The sequence below is a fragment of the Panthera onca genome, chromosome D1, assembly GCF_046562875.1.
Source record: "Panthera onca isolate mPanOnc1 chromosome D1, mPanOnc1 haplotype 2, whole genome shotgun sequence".
Classification (NCBI taxonomy): Eukaryota; Metazoa; Chordata; class Mammalia; order Carnivora; family Felidae; genus Panthera; species Panthera onca.
Window position 1 is genome coordinate 36,235,054 of NC_138348.1, and position 14,856 is coordinate 36,249,909.

Below are 14,856 nucleotides of genomic sequence, written 5' to 3' on the forward strand. Positions count from 1 at the left end.
TTCTCCTACATAACTGAAAACTGGCCCCTTTTATCTAAGAGGATTAATCTTGTTCTCCATTGTTTCTATAATGACAAGTCACTTTCTTGCCCCATGCTTATCCCCAAGGAGAAAATTTTTCATACTTTATTTTTATGTCTTTTGCTTTTAGGGGCAGATCTAGGTTTACAGACCTGGAGTTTTACAACTTCTTATTGCCTTTTTAAGAAAAACAATAAGGGTGCCTGGCTGGCTCAGTTGGTTGAGTGTCCGACTCTTAATTTCAGCTCTGGCCATGATCCCAGTGTCGTGGGACCAAGCCCCACACTGAGCCCCATGTTGAGCTCTGTGCTGAGTGTGGAGCCTGCCTGAGACTCTCTCTCTCTCCTTCTACTCCTTTTCCCTGCTTAAGCTCTCGCCCTCTCTTTCAAAGAAAAGAAAAGTGAAAAGAAAAGAAAAAAGAGAAGTAAAGAAAAATAATACAATATTATGAATACAAAATAAGATATGCAAATGATTATGTAAAATGAAAAGAATAAAAACAAATTACTAATTAAAGAAACCTGAGAGTTAACAAAACTATTACAATATCCAGAAAAACATAGTATAGTATTTTACCAATAAATTACCTGCTAAATCTCATACTATTCACATTGATTCATTCATGGGTCTCCACAAGAGTTTTTCCAGGAATATTGCACTTCACTTGAGGTCTTTTAACTCCACCATGGTAATTTTGCCAGCCTTTTATCTACAATCACTCAACTTCATCAGGATAAGTTGTGTCAAATACTGTAAGATATAATCCAACTCATAGGGATGTATGAAACACAGCCTCACACAAGTGGACATATCGCATGTTTCAGGAAATACAAGATTTATGATAAATTTCATTCCATGACATTTCCACCAAAATTAAAGTATAGTATGTTCACAATTGCATATCCTTCATTATTGGATAGAATCTTAGCAGAAGTCAGCTTCCATGTCGACTTGATCACCATGTGAATTGAATCCTCTGCTTAACAGTTTATATTCTGGATAATTATGGGATTGATTATGTTGCCAGCTTTTCATTCTGTACATTTCAAACATTACTTCTCTTTCTGACTTCACATTTACTGCACTCAGAGTATATACTAGTATCTCAGCAAGACCTCTGAACCTATAGCTTCAGATAATGACACCAGATAAGTTGACACAGTGGACAGTTGAGTTCTGGACCTATCTCCATTTCTCACCCCAGACCAGTCCTGTAACTTCCCTGTGTCCTTAGTTATTTATGTGTGTAAGATGAAAAGTCTAGACTACCTGTTCTTTAATATATATCATTCAACTACTAAAGTTTCTAAAACATGGGGAGAAGAAAATTATTATGGGATCAAGAAACAAATACTTGGTTAAATTAGATAGAATGAGACAGAGAAAGAAAATGGTTGAGGGAAGGGCATTATAAAAAAGGAATGCATATATACAACTGAACAAAAGTTGGGGCAGAGGCATGAGATCACTTCTGATGACCCAAAGATAAAAGGTATCTAAAGATATACGATGAAAAAGGTAAAGTTAGTAATTTCAAGAGGAAACTGATTTGATAGTAGTGGTATAAGGCAGGTAAGAAAGCCTGAGATCTCTAGATCTGACAATCAGTAGAGAATTGCTCCAGAAGGAACGGCAAGAATACTTTTCATATTAGGAAGAGAAGCCAAGGTCAACAAGCGAAGGATAATAGCAGACACATATGAAAGCCTTAGTAGCTTTACCAGAACTAAGGACTTCCATGTGTGTCTATGGAGTTTTGATGAACAATCAGAAAATGAGCACAAAGAAGCCAGGGCCAAGTCGCATACAGTGATTGATGCTATCGTCAGCATTGGAAAAATCTGTCAGCAGACAAACTGAGGATTATAAATAAGATTTCAGTCTTTGGAAAAATGAATGCAAAATGCAGCTGAACCACAGTCCTATACAGCTAAGTTTAATCTGGAGACCGAGTCTCAAAAGTCCTATTTTTAAAGCCACACAAAAAGCACAAACCGGGCAATGACATTTTAGACATTCTCATTGAACATATTGATTATGAAGTCTGACTGCCTGACTTCCAACCCACATTATGTAGTTCATCAACTGACTAACGTGGGGTGAGGTATTAACTCCTCTGAGTCCACTTTCCTCATTGTGAAATTGAGGATTGTGATGGTGAATTGGTCATGAGGATTAGATGAGATTGTAGGAGTACATAAGATTTTTTGCTGAACATGTGGCTCAGATGCTCTATAAATGTTAACCATCATTCTTGTTAATATTGTTGTCATTGCAGCTGTTATCTTAATCTACTTTTGGTTAAAAAAAATGTATGTAGGAAAAGGAGCTGTATTCTATATGTGGACAGCTCCTGAGAATGAAAACACTGATTGGTAAAGAGAAAGTAATAGAGATTGCAGGGAGGAACAGTACCTGGGCAAGAACCCATTTCCAGCCACAAGGTGAGTTCAGTAGAGGACGTGAGGTGGAAAGATTGAAATGGAAGAGATTACATTTATAGCTCATTTATAGAGATTCTGTGCTTTTGGACCTGTCCTAATGGCCTCAAATACATTTATTCTTTCGTACCACCTCTGGGCATTGGCATTCACATTTCTGGTCCGTGTATTTTATAGGAAACCAAACCCCAGAGAGGTTGTATAGCTTGCTTGTAAAGGAAGAATATATGCTGGTACATGGATGTAGAGATCCTGTGACATCAAGGAGCTACAGCACCAGTGGAGTAATTAATAGAATCACCTGATAAGCCAGTAGCCAAGAGGAGTGTGTGGAAAAAAGCAGTGCAGCAGTTCAGTATAGAAATTGAGAGCCACATGTTTGGCACAAAACCACTTTAGTCCACAGCCTGCCTCTAACATTTATTGTCCCTGTGACTGTAGGAAAGATATAAAACTCCTCTGAGCCTCAGTTTCCTCATCTATAACATGGTCCTAAAAATAGTATCTCACAGTGACATTATGAGTATTAGAAGAAGTAATATGTACAAAGTGCTAGAGAGTGCCCCAAATACTGCAAATGTTAGCTTACTTAGCAAACACTGCTGCTTTTCATAATAATTCTAATCTTTTGAATTTCACAGGCAAGTAAATATCTCCAAAATATGTTTTGGGGAAGAAAAGTAAGTTTTAAGAACTTTGATTTTTCCAAGTAAGGACATTTGAAAGTAATTAACATCCGTCTATTGTCATCACCATTTCATAGGACAAGTGGTATTGTAATACAAAGAACTTAGGAAAAGACGTTATCTCAAAACAAAGAATATACGTTAAATGAATCAAATCAACTTGCTGGAAAATGCTGAGGTACAGTGTTTTTTATTTTTTTTTTTTTCTGCTCAGACATATGAAACTTTATCATAGACCAGTTTATGAGGCACAGCCCAGTGGATCCCTTGGCCATACAAGTAGAAATAAAGCTTCTACGAAATTCTACATTTGGAACACCATGGAAGTCAAGTTCCTTGGCATCTTTGTGGAGGATAGAAAAAGCAACAAGAGCAGGGTCAGACCTTCCTCATAAAAACTCTAAGGACTTCAGTTGTAAGGTAAGAAATCTGAGGCCCAAGTATAATGGGATGGATTAAAAAGTGGCCATGTACAATGAGAAATAATGAAATATGGCCTTTTGTAGCAATGTGGATGGAACTGGAGAGTGTGATGCTAAGTGAAATAAGCCATACAGAGAGAGACAGATACCATATGGTTTCACTCTTATGTGGATCCTGAGAAACTTAACAGAAACCCATGGGGGAGGGGAAGGAAAAAAAAAAAAAAAGAGGTTAGAGTGGGAGAGAGCCAAAGCATAAGGGACTGTTAAAAACTGAGAACAAACTGAGGGTTGATGGGGGGTGGGAGGGAGGGGAGGGTGGGTGATGGGTATTGAGGAGGGCACCTTTTGGGATGAGCACTGGGTGTTGTATGGAAACCAATTTGACAATAAATTTCATATAAAAAAAAAGTGGCCATGTAAAGGTAGTAGAATTTTGGATGACACTGCTCATAAACACTGGACCATATTACTGCCCAAAAGGGTTAGAAGTCAGCATTTGGGAAGCCAAATTCCTAAGAAGAATTTGATTGTTTCCTATAGGTACCATATGAGAGACTATTTAGATGAGCCTCAATATGAGAAAAATGTAAATGGATTTTGGGTAGATGTACTTAGATCTCTGAGTGGGGGGAATGATTTTTAAAGCATAATTGCTGAGTTACTCAACTCTACAAAGGGGAAAGGTAACATAGGACATACTAAAGCTCCTTTTCTAGTATATCTTATAACTAGCTTGGGCACATTCCAGAGTGGCCTTTGAATTAAATGTTATGTTAAGAGACAAATGTCTAGAGAGTAATAGTTCCAAGCACTAAATGATACCACAGTTAAGCAGAGAACATGGCTTAGCAAAGGGAAATTAAAAGCTGCAACAATAAGCTATTCCAATGACAAAGGAAGTAACTCAGTGAACTATCACTTGTAAACCATATTTTTTTTTCCTTTCCTAGTATTTCTAAAATCCTTCCTGCCAATGTTGTACAGACAATTTCTCATACTTCCTTATTGCATACTGAAAACAAAGCACAAGGTGATGTTTGCCAAACTCAGTAACTATTAATGTTATTGGTTTACCTAGTATTTCAATATTCTGATGCATAGTTTTTAAACTATGTCAGGAATGAGTGACATATACATGATAGTGTCAGTCAAACATGAGAGAATAAATCCTTACCAGTTTAAGTATAAAGTAGTCTAGTATAATACATGTTTTAATTCTCTTTCAAAAATATTTGGAAACAGGTCATTAAAGTGCATTAGGTAGTCCCATCTTATAGGCAAATCAAAATTCTAATAACAATTTATTTAAAAACATGTGTTGATCATCTATTCTATGCTTGGTAGGGACTATAGAGTCACATGAATTAAAAGCAAAACATAGTTTCTGTTGCCATTACTTAACAGAAATAGGCAAGCAGACATTAAGTAGGATCAATGTCTGACCAGGCAACTACAACTTGTAACAGAGAAGGTGAACGATAGACTAGGTCAGAATGGATGGGTAATCAGAAAAGTCTTTTAGGAAATGATGTATGAGCTGGTTACAGAATGAGACAGGGAAAATTACATATCATGTTACAGGTAGAAGTCACAGCATGTTACAGGTAGAAGTCACAGCAAGTGCAAAGCCTCAGAGGAAAGAAAGCATGGGACTTTCAGAAAAAAGCATCCATTTCAGCATTCGCTGGGGGAAGGACTTATGAGGGAGGTTGTAAGAAAAGATAAGAGTTGATAGGTAGGTAGATGCTGGATCCTGAAGGACTAGGGAACTTGAATTCTATTCTGAGGAGAATGGGTGCCTATTTGCCATGCAGGTGGTCCCATCTGAGCATGACTCTCAGAAGGGTAAATTTATACTTGGAAGAAAATATGAAGAATTTTATTTTTGAGAGGATTGGTAAGGCTTATAGAAGAGACGTAAGGTTAACTTAGATTAGTGTCTCAGAAATGCAGCAAAAGGCCAGGTTACTAGGAACAAAAGTGTCTAAAAAGTCATTCTTGGCATCTAGCAAAGGCTAATATAATTTGATATGTGTCTTAGTCCATTCAGGCTGTTGTAACAAAATACCACTGACTGGGTAGCTCATAAACAACAAAAATTTATTCCTGGAAGCTGGGAACTCTAAGATCAAGGTGCCAGCAAGGTCGTATTCTGGTGAGTGTTCATAGCCAAGGCCTTCTCATTGTGTGCTCACATGGTGGAAAGGGACGAGGGAGTGCTTGGTTTCTCTTTTAGAAGAACAACTAATTTCACTCCTGAGGCTCCACCCTCAAGACCTAAGTATATCCCAAAGGCCCCACCTCCTAATGCTATCACCTTGGGCATTAAGATTTTAACATATGAATTTTGGGGGAACACCAATATTCATACCACAGCAATACATTATGTTGGTAACTATACCATTATTTCTTGCATCGATAATCCTTAGCAAACTTCAGTAACATAATGCTCACTGAAAGTGGAACTTTATGGTAAAAGTGGTAAGGGAAAGTGACTGTCTGATTAGGGTGAACCTGGGCTGAGAAAACAGAACAGCTTAGGTGAAATTATGAGACAACAGAGCAAGAGTGACCAAGAAGACAGAAGCTTAAGAACCTTAGAAGTATTAATGGGAGATAGTGGTTAGGATTCAGGTACAGAGTTGTGGAAAATTTTATTTAGATTATTTTGTTTGCTTGCTTGCTTGCTTACTGTAGGCAGCACAGAGCAAAGTGAAAGGAGGTGAACAAAACTAAGCTCAGAACAATGAGCCTTGTAGTCACGTGTGGGATGGATTAAAAGGGGGAACATTAGAGAATGGAGAATAAGGAGAAATTATGAGAATTGAGAAAAGATTTAATTTTTAAGAGAAAAATCAGTTTTAAAAAAGAGAAGAAAAATAAGAGAAATATAGAGGAAGAATTTCCAGGACTTGAAGTTCGTCTGTAAGAGGTGCAATAAAAAGTGAAGTTAGATATGACTCCTTAATCTTACTGCCCTTTGAAATCAAGGATTTGGGATATTGATTTTGGTGTGGTGAGGATGTGATGATAAAAGGACAATGGGTCCTCTTTTGGATGATCAGTTGAAATCCGTAAGATGAACACACGTGCCCAGGAAGGTCAAACCTCAGATGGGTGGGTTGGGGCACGTTGGACCTATTAAAAGGGATGAAATGGTTCATCTAAAGGAGAATGGTAAGCAAATGTGGCACTGTTGGAAGGGTAGGGTATGTATCTGGGGAAAGTACATGCCAGTAATGGAGAATGAGTAAGATGTAAATAAGAAAAGACTGACCAATGTCTTCCTAACTACAGTCAACAGAACATGCTATGCAGTGTTGAGAGATGAAGCCCAGTTCCATGGAAATAGACTTCTCTGTAGAAGGATGTGTGATACAAGACAAGGGGGAATTCACAGTTCATGACTTGTACAGCTTGGCATTACTAAACATTATTAGCAACTGATAACCATTACATAATGATTGGCATGAAGTAGAGAAAGAAGGGAAAAGAAAATTAAAAGGAGGGGAAACAAGGAAAGAAGACAGAAAAGCTAAAGTTCTCCTCTCTAGGCACATAAAAAGGAAATGAAGACTCTCTGATGCCTTTATGGCAGAAAAGGAGTGAGGCTCAGGACTTCCACATTTTTAAAGCTCTTCACAGCTTCCCTGTGCTGCTTGCATAGGAGCACTAAACTTGCTTAGAAGGCAAACATGTCAGATAGTTTTCAAATCTTAAAAAAATATCTATCAACCTTATGTATATATCACCTCAGGGTGATACTTCACACAGCAAGATTAATAATGTCGTAAATATGCTTCCTCAGAATGATTCAGCTTGGGTTCAACCCAGACTTCTCCAAGACCAGCCTTCCCTTTACCTCTTCATTTCATACAAAAGGAAACAAATAGTTAATGAAATTAAGATGGTATGTCAAGGCTGGACAGAGAGTGAGCCAGTCTTTAGGCCCTGTTGCACTTTCTGCCTCCACGATTCCTAGGGTTAGAATTTTCAATTGTGTTTTGAGATGATTAACTGAAAATGTCTTGCTGTGAGGTCACTGATCATACACCTCTCTGATCAAGGCGATAAGAAGGGCTCTGGACCACAAAAATTACATATAATATTTACAAAGTACATGTTTAATGGGAGATATTACCTTCAATTAAACTAAACTATCCTTGATTTTAAAAAAAAAGGAGCATGGAGACTAAATTCAGTTTCAATCTATCACTGAAGTCTATACTCTTCCCACTCTTGAGGGGCAAATCACTTGCCCTTCATCATGAAGGGACTGAACTTGATAAACACCTTATAAATCTATGACTATATTACTTTTCAAATAGACTATGTTTCTAACATTTTATTACCTTACAAGCCTTCTCAAGCATTCGTTAATATAGTGGCTTAGAGGTTCTGATTTCCTTTGAAAGAAGAAAGACTTAGATGGCCAATAAGTTTGCAATTTGGAAGGAGATTTGGTGATTAATTATTTCTCTGAGTTTATTGGTGGGTTAAGGCCATTGCTATAGCCTCTATGGCTTTTACTTACTATGTTCTTACTGTTAGTACCTATCCATAGGCATAGATGATACTAGGACTATATTAGACATCTATACTGATAAACTATCACGTTGAAGTATTGCAGTAATGGCACCAATGAATCACTCTTCCCTTTGTCTATTCCTTTGCATAATTACCAGCCACAATGGTCCTGGGTTTGGTCAGATGACTTTCTGCAGCTAATGGGACATCAGTAATCATGGCATAAGCAGAGGCTTGAATAGCATTTGCACCTTGGGGCTTGCCTCCGTGGAATTCGGTCAACATACAAAAAGCCAGGCTAGGACAAAATTGTTGGAGACAAATGGCCCAGCCTACAGCTAGCACCAACATGTGAATGAGACCATTTCTTATTGTGTAGCCCAACCAAATTGTTAGATTTTACAGGCTTATTAGTGGCCCAAGCACACCGCCAAGCAGAGCAACAGAATTTTGGGTAAACTACATCATTCTTATTTTAAGCTACTAAGTTTTGGGGTGATTTGTTACATACCACTATTTTGTTGTTACAATTACATAGTCCTATGTGCCTATACTATGATATTCTTGTTTCTTTTTGTTTTTCACTCCTTTGCCATATAGAGGTAAAACACATTCCCTACAGGAAGAACTACATGTTTCTTAAAACACAAAATATATTGGTTTTCATTTTCCCACAATCAATAACCTCTAGCTTTTCAATTTATTTGCATTATACACTATTTACATTAGTTTGCTATGTGTAACAAAGTGCAGTCAGTGTGATTTAAAGTGCATTTTCCCTGAAATATGGTGTATTTTTCAAATGAAAACATCATACTATGCTAACACACATTTTTAGTTAAAATGCAGACCTTCCAAATGCAAGAAGAAACATTTGCAAACACTTTTTAGTAGAAAGTCTTGATTCTACACCATCAAAAATTGGTTTGTTGGATTTCCCCTATCTGCTTGACATTTTAAGGATTCTATGTCAGAAGACAAAGCCATTATTATAATAATGACAATAGGACTTATTTGTAAAATATTCCACAGTTAATAGATTGTCCTAGACTACCATGAAGACTGTATAAATAACACTTTATATGTTAAAAATAGAGAGAACAACTGGTATTCAATAGTTTATGGCATATTTATTATGATTTATCCAAAATTATCAGTATATGCTATGTCTATATATGACAAAAATTACAGAAAAGCCAAAACTCTGCTCTATTTCCAACTTTTAACTTTTCAGTAGATGGTATATATCATTGAAGGTTTTCTAAGCACTTTAGTTTCTCTTCTTTTGGCCTTGTCTCTGTTCAGTAATTTACAGATGATATTGTAAGTAGGCTTAGCAAGGATGCGAGATGAGGCTCATATTACTTTATTTCACCATCTTCCTTAGTAGGTGTCCAATAATTCTTAGAAAAAACAGTTGATGAGCTGTAATGTGTTTAGGGGATTGAGAGTCAGATTTATCACATTATCTCTGCCACACAATAGCAGGTTGAACTCAGGGTCACCTTTCCTGATTGTAAGGGCTTGATTAATTGAGTCTATTGATTTCCTAAAATCCCTAGATAATATGACTACCTACTCAACACTTGTACCTATCACTCTTTAATTTCTCACATTTCCTTCCTCAGATTTGGTCCAAGTGAATTTAAAATGCCAGCAACGTTGATCCCTGAATTTGCAAAAATTCTTTTCATCTTATATTAGTGTTTCAAGATGAAGTGTGAATATTCAGCTCATAATGGAAATAATGGGACTATTCCTAGAGGGATTAATTTTCTCATTCAATATCCAGTGAGGGTCTCTTATGTGTACTATAGTAGATGCTAATAATAAAGAGCAAATGTAAAACGTAGCCCCTACATAAAAGAAGCTTATATTCAAGCAGAGCTAGTCACTGTAAGCTAGTGTAATTACACTATAATGGAGAATTACACAGAACTGTATGAGCATATTGGAGAGAAAACTATCCACCACATCAGTAGCTCATGATTGCATAGGACACTTCCAAAAGTTGTTCAAATGTATGAAGAAGGACCAGTATTACATAAGAGGACACCAAGGCCTACTGAGGTTAAGTAGTTGCCAGTCATCTCATACCCAGTGCACATCAGAGCTGGAGTATAACCAGTGTTTGATTTTGAGACCTGCTGCCTTTCTGCTTAACTAGAGTTCTTTCACAGAGAGAAGTAACTTAGTTTTGTCTATCTGCTATTTCAGTACCCTGTAATGGTGAAGGTTATCATTGCCTCTGAAAATGCTTAAAGGATCAGAAGTTAGAATGAAAAAACTATCTAGCTATATGACAGCACTTAGTCCTGAGACTGGAACGAGCTCTTTTGCATTCAGGTCTGAATACAGGAAGTAACACTGTATCTTACTTTGCAGAAAATAACCTTTCAAGAACAAATGTATTTTCATAAATATATGAGCTCTCTCACAAATAAATTCACCTCTTAGTTGTTTTTCCTAAGTTAATAAATTGAATAAGTGCTATGCTTTCTAGAGAGATTGAAAGTCATGCATTGAAGCCAACTTTATTCTTTTTGGATACATTTCAAAGCTAGTAAATACATATTATAAGCAAGAATCAAGTCAACACAATAAAAGTGGCATTGAAGAGTCCTGAAAAATGAGAGGAAGCCAGTGTTGCAAAGAGTAGGAAGTTTGGAATTCCATGTAAAGAAACAGTATGTGCTGATTCACAGGAGAAAGTCTCGAATGTTAGTAGTTATCAGGAATTTATAAGCTATTCTTCCAGAGGAGCAACCATAGGAGAAGTGCCAGTCTAAAAAAAATCGAATTAGTCATTATGTATTAGATAAATCAGTCATATTTTTACATAAAAAATGAATTTCGATTTTCAAGTTAGAAGGGCTGCTACCCAAAATTTCTGAATTTCCCCCTAACTTCATTCTACCTGTGAAACAATTGCACTAGCAAAGCTTCTATTGTATCTTGTGGTCTGGAGCTGGTAAGGTTGGAGGGATGGACAAGAGGGATGAGATGAGGAAATGGGGGCAGAAGAGAGAAAAGAAATGTGGGAGACGAGGGTACTATTTTGAGTCAACCTGCGAAGAGTTAGTTTTGAACTTGCCCAAAGGACATAGAATTTAATGATGAAAACAATCAAAATAAAGTTTAGAAAATAACCTTTGGACAGAGATTGCCATGAATAATTGAAGCCAATCTAGACACTCAAATTTGCATCCATATGCACGTATACCCTCTGCTGTTCTTTTATTCACTAAAATAAAATAAAAGCAGTAGAGGACATGTAAATGTCATTTTGCATATCCTAAATTATTAAAAAGTTAACTTTGTCTTCTATCATCATTTCCTACTGTCAGTGAATTGTATATTTGAATGGAGAATCAGATGCACAAAAATTATATATTTATAAAACCATTACCTATAGGAGAGCAAGCTGTGTAGACTATATTGCCTGGTGAAAGGGGTTAATCCAGAAACAAAGTTTGCTTTTTTAATTGTATATTTTTAAACATTATGATTTGTTATTCATATATATAGTGAAATGATTTCTACCGTCAAGCTAATTAACATATTCATTTTTGCACATATTTATCTTGTGTGTATGTGTGGTGACAGCATCTGAAAGCTATTCTCTTAGCAAATTACCAGTATTCAATACAGTATTGTGGACTGTAGCTATCAGTATTATTGACTATACTTTACATCTCTATACTTTTTCATTATATGTAGCTGCAACTTTGTACACTTTGGGCGTCGACCCAGTCCCCGTTCTTGGCTTATTTTATCTAGCATAATATTTTCCAGTTTCTTCCATTCTGTTGCAAATGTCAGGGTCTCCTCCTTGGGGACAAACCTATTTTTAAGTGACAGTTTACATGCAAAAATGACAGTTGCCCTCATACAGTTTACTTTTCCAGGGGAACCAGAGAAAAGGAAACTTAGTTTCTTGATCTGAAGAAATCATCAACTACACTGTTCTAAGAATTTAGAAAACTGTGTTACCTCACCTGTTTATAGCTACTGTTATTGCTGCTGCTTTTGATATTATGCAGACTATTATCTCATTATTTATAGAGAAACTGATAAGACAAAAAAAATATCTGGGTATTTCGCGTTGGGAATATCAGAAAGGAACAGAGATGGTGATTGTACTCCACTTTGCAATGCTCTTATCAGAGCAAATGAGAAAACATACTTACAGGATGAAGGAGACTTTTGTAAGTAGGATTCATGTTAAATCCCTGGGATAATTTGGGAGGGAAGAATAAAGATAAATAAGTCTGGACCAAACCTAGGACTTCAGGATTGAAAAGTGATAGAAACATGATGAGGGCGAATGCTTTTCAAGAATGTATTAGTCAGTAGTTCCAAAGAGACCTAATAATTCAATACCAGGGAGATATTCTGAGGAACAAATCATACAACAATGTGCTTATATATAGTCATTGTGTAAATTATTTCCCCTTCAGTAAAAGGCTAATTTATAATGTGTAACTCTTCATAAAGTATCTCAAAGTGCAGGGTGCTCAGTAGTGTCAGATGTATTAGAATTGAAGGAAAAAGCAAAAGATCCAATGAATTTAGCAATTAGAAGCTTAATGATTTTTTTTAATAAAAATTTTTCATACTGAAAATACTAGTAGAAGCTCATGTGAGGTTAATTTAAGTGCGGATTTTGCGTGATAAACACATATATTTATATATATCAAAAGCATCCCAGAACCCAGGAGCTTGACTTTGAAGCAAATAAACTAAACATAAGTTCATGGGAAGGTCTGTTTATTTAACCTGAGGAAAAGTAAAACACATATATGCTTACATCCTGAGAGAAAACAGTCAGCATAACATATGAACTTAAAGGAGAAATAGAGTCTACTTGCACAAAACAGACATCAGAAAAGGCAGGATGTAGATTCAAAGCAGAGACACTTTGGTGCAGACCATCCCTCAGGAGGGTGACCAAAGATGGAGGGAAGCTAGACTGGCATCTAAAGCTGCTTTGGCATTTGTGGAAACAAAAGACAAGAAATTCCCAAGGAAACAGAGAGGAAAATAGGGCCCCTCAAGCACAGCTTCAGAGTTTCTAAATGACTATGCTGATGATTTTCCCTGAAAGAAAGATTCAGACCAGTGGTCTACAAATAAATGTGTACAGATCAGGATACAATGACAGACAAAACCTGGCTGCTTTTAAAAGTGAGAGAATTTTTTTTATATATGTTTGTGGGTATGATCGCTATAAATTATTTTTAGTATGTTGTTTTTTAAGTACTTCTTTCCTGCTGTGAGTGCAGTGTGTACATGAGGTTCATAAGTCCCCATACAGATACAACCCAAAGAGGACTTCACTAAGACACATTGTAATAAAACTATCAAAAGACAAAGATATAGAGAGAACTTTGAAAGCAGCAAGGAAAAAGAAACTGAGGTCATGCAAGGGAACTCCCATAAAACTACTATAGCAAATTTCCTAGCTGAAACCTTACATGCCAGAAGAGAGTGTAATGATATATTCAAAGTGCCAAAAGTCAAGAATGCTTTACCCTAAAACAAACCACAAGAGACTCATAATGAAAGAGAACAAACTGAGTGTTGATGGAGGGAGGTGGGTGGAAGATGGGCTACATGGAGGATAAGTATTAAGAAGGGCACTTGTGATGAGCACCGGGTGAAAAAGAATGCTTTACCCTACAAAGTAATGTAGTACTTTGTATATATATATATTTTTATATATATTTATATATATATTTTATATATATTTTATATATAGAGTTTTTCTATGTGATTAAAGTTCTAAGCTTAAAATAGATTGTTATAATGAAGATGTTTTACACAAGCTACATGTTACCCACAGGGCAAAAACCTACAGTAGATACAGAAAAGCTAGAGTAATAACAGCATACTACTAGAGTAAATCATCAAATCACAAAGGAAGATAGTAAAAGAAGAAGAAAGGAGCAATGGAACTAAAATCATCCCCAAAACAATAAGATGGTAATAGTAAGTCCTTACCTATCAATAATTATTTTAAATGTGATAGATTAAGTTATCCTATGAAAAAACATAGAGTGGCTAAATGGGTTTTTAAAAAGACCTAATCATATGCCATCTCTAAGAGATTCACTTCAGCTTTAAGAACACACATTGGATGAAAATGAAGGGAAAACTAAAAGAGAACAGAGGTAGCTATACTTACATCAGACAAAATAGACTGTCACTCAATAATTATAACAATGAAAGTCATTGTATAATGATAAAAGAGCCAATTCATTAAGAGGATACAACAATTATAAATATATATGCATCCAACATTGGGTTGCCATATTTACCAAGAAAATATGAACAGAAATGAAGAGGATATAGAGAGCAATTCAACAGTGGTAGGAGACTTCCATACCCTACTTCAACAATATATTTCATCTAGGCCAAAAATCAATAAGGAAAATATGTATAAACCATAAGGACTTAATGTCTAAAATATAAGGAACACATACAACTCAATAGCAAAAAAAAAAAAAATAATAATCCCATTTAAACATCAGGAAATTGTATGAATAGTCTTTTCTCTCAAGAAGATATACTAATAGCTAACAGGTACATGAAAAGGTGCTAAACATCAATAATCACCAGGGAATTGCAAGTCAAAACTACCTCTTACTTCTTAGGATGGCTATTACCAAAACAATAGATAACAAATGTTGGTGAGGATGTTGAGAAAAGGGAATTATTGCTCATTATTGGTGGGAATGTAAATTGGTACAGCCA

General features: G+C 36.1%; 1 long non-coding RNA gene across 1 annotated transcript in view; it reads left to right on the forward strand.

The window, feature by feature from the left end:
• LOC132662464 (uncharacterized) overlaps positions 1-14,856 on the forward strand; it is a 65,461-nt gene that overhangs the window by 32,653 nt on the left and 17,952 nt on the right. The window contains exon 2 of the long non-coding RNA XR_009602596.2: positions 3,363-3,568. This is a non-coding gene — a long non-coding RNA (uncharacterized LOC132662464). The remainder of the gene's footprint in view (positions 1-3,362; positions 3,569-14,856) is intronic.